Genomic DNA, 2,308 nt, shown 5'->3' on the forward strand with positions numbered 1-2,308 from the left:
TACCTAAATTTTGGACTAATTGGCAACCAGCTTCAAACAGACCAATCATTCCCTACATTTTTTACTTATATAGAGGAAACACAGGAAATAAGTCACTGAGGCAGTGGAGCTGTATTCTGAGGTTTGTCACAGAATGCTGAGTTAGCAGGACAAATCCACTGTATAGGATGATTCGCAATCGTTTTTTTGTTTTTGTTTTTGTGTTTTTTCTTTTTTGGTTTTTGTTTTGTGTTTGTTTTTTAATGCTTTGGATGTCTTCAGGAGAAAGAGATTAACTATACTGATCATACTGTACATTACATCTCTAGACATGTTCATTCTACCTAACTGCAAATTTGTACCCTTTGACCCACTTCTCCCTATCTTCTCCCCCTCCAGCCTATTCTATTTATTCCGTTTTTNCCTACCACATTTGTTGTTGTTGTTTTTTCAAATTTGTTTTCCTTGTTTTCTTGTTCCTGGTGATTTGTTCAACAACTTTTCTGGGCTAATCCTCTAGATTCTCTTTTTTCATGCTATGTGACCACTAAGTAAAACGCTACATTTTTATTTTCTTTCCATTCTTGTTTATTTTTAATCCTGGCTCCCTAGGGGTCATGTCTGTGTCAGTATAAATTATTTGTCAGTCAGTCATTGGTCAGAAGGCTTTCTTAAATTCCTTTCCTGTTTGTTCTATACTTTTTATAGAGAGGATCAGTGTGAAAAGCCATGTGTTCAAACTTCAGGAAATTTACAAGACAGGCTTATCTTTAATTTTCTTCTTGCACAAGGCTTCAAGGTCATCTGGCGGTGACTGAATAGAGCTTTTTCCTTTTCTAAGTCTTTCCGGGCAAGTGAATTTTCTGTTAAATCCCCAGGAACATGTCAGAGTTTTTCAAAGTCTCTATGGTTGTCTAGTTCTCCAGGCTCTTGTTTGCCCCAACAAAAATCACAATGTTAGACAACTTCAATATTGCCGGCATGTTGCTTTTATTTCACTAATTGCTCTGGGGGAGGGCCTTTTTTTGTTGAACTGACATGGAGTCAAATCAAATATCCATATGCTCTTGGAATGGAGACTTTTTAAGGAACCACAAGTTTGAACAAAATGTTAACTGTGGTCTGAGAAGTGTGCTTTTAACACAGCTCCAAACTATGTCTGTCCTCTCAGTTTGCTTCAAGGCTCTGACGTGTGGCTACCACACCACTCAGTTGGGCAGAGAGGAGATATAAGAATAGTTCCAAGTCAAAGCATTTCAGACCTCACTGTCTCACTGAGGCTCCATAGTTTCTTTTCAATAGGTAATTTTTCAGTAAGTTTATGGCTTTGATTAATTTCCAGAGTTCTGAAATGTTGGATTTTAGTGGTTTTGCTCATAATTTTGTTGTAGGAGAGTAAGTTTATTTGGTTCTTAATCTGCCATTCTGGAGATAAAATTAATCAATCAATGGAGTTCAATTTAAATGTGGACTTTTATTTCCTGTTGAAAAAGATTTTTTAAGTCAATTTATAAGTAAATTAAGATTAATAAGAATGTCATATTGCTGTTGATATGACTTTTTCTTTCTTCTAAAATTAGTACCATTATTATTTTATAAAAGGATAAAAAAAACAAATTTTTAAAATTTAAGATCAAGGAGTTGAAAACAGAAAATAAATTTATAACTTAAAAATTAAATCTTTATCTGGCTACCATCACTGCAAAATTTTAATTTTTTGGTCTATTTGTGAGCCATCATGAATTATTTAAATGCTGAATTTTATTTGAGGATTCTGTTACTTTCATACTTTCTATAGACTATAAAATGCCACATAAAAACAATGAGTTATGAAAAATTACTAGATATAAGGGAAGTTATTTTCTAAAAAACAATGAAAAATTTCGTAGGGCTTTCTGTGATATGCTTTTAAATAATTTCATGAGTGGGGTTTTTTGGTTACTAAATTCTCATAAAGGCTTTTAATTGTGATCCTCAGAGATTTGAGTTGGAAATATTTTACTAGATAATGGCATTTACATTTCATTTTTCTCTGTTTCAAACTAAATTGCATGTAACAGTCAAAACCACATTTTGAAACTGTGAACATAGTAAAATAAAACTCAGTTTAGTTCAATGTTTATTGAGCATTTGATGTTTTTGCTGTAAAATATCTTAGAAAGCATTGGTGCCAAGAATTCTACTTTAATTTTGTGCTTTGTTACTAGCCAGGATACTGATGAATAAATTATTTTACCTCTCTGTATTTCAGTTTCCTCATCTATAAACTAGAAATAATAATAATACCTACCTTAAGATCTGGCATGAAGTAAATATTATATAAGTTTAT

The sequence above is a fragment of the Galeopterus variegatus genome, unplaced genomic scaffold (assembly GCF_000696425.1).
Source record: "Galeopterus variegatus unplaced genomic scaffold, G_variegatus-3.0.2 Scaffold3008, whole genome shotgun sequence".
Lineage (NCBI taxonomy): Eukaryota > Metazoa > Chordata > Mammalia > Dermoptera > Cynocephalidae > Galeopterus > Galeopterus variegatus.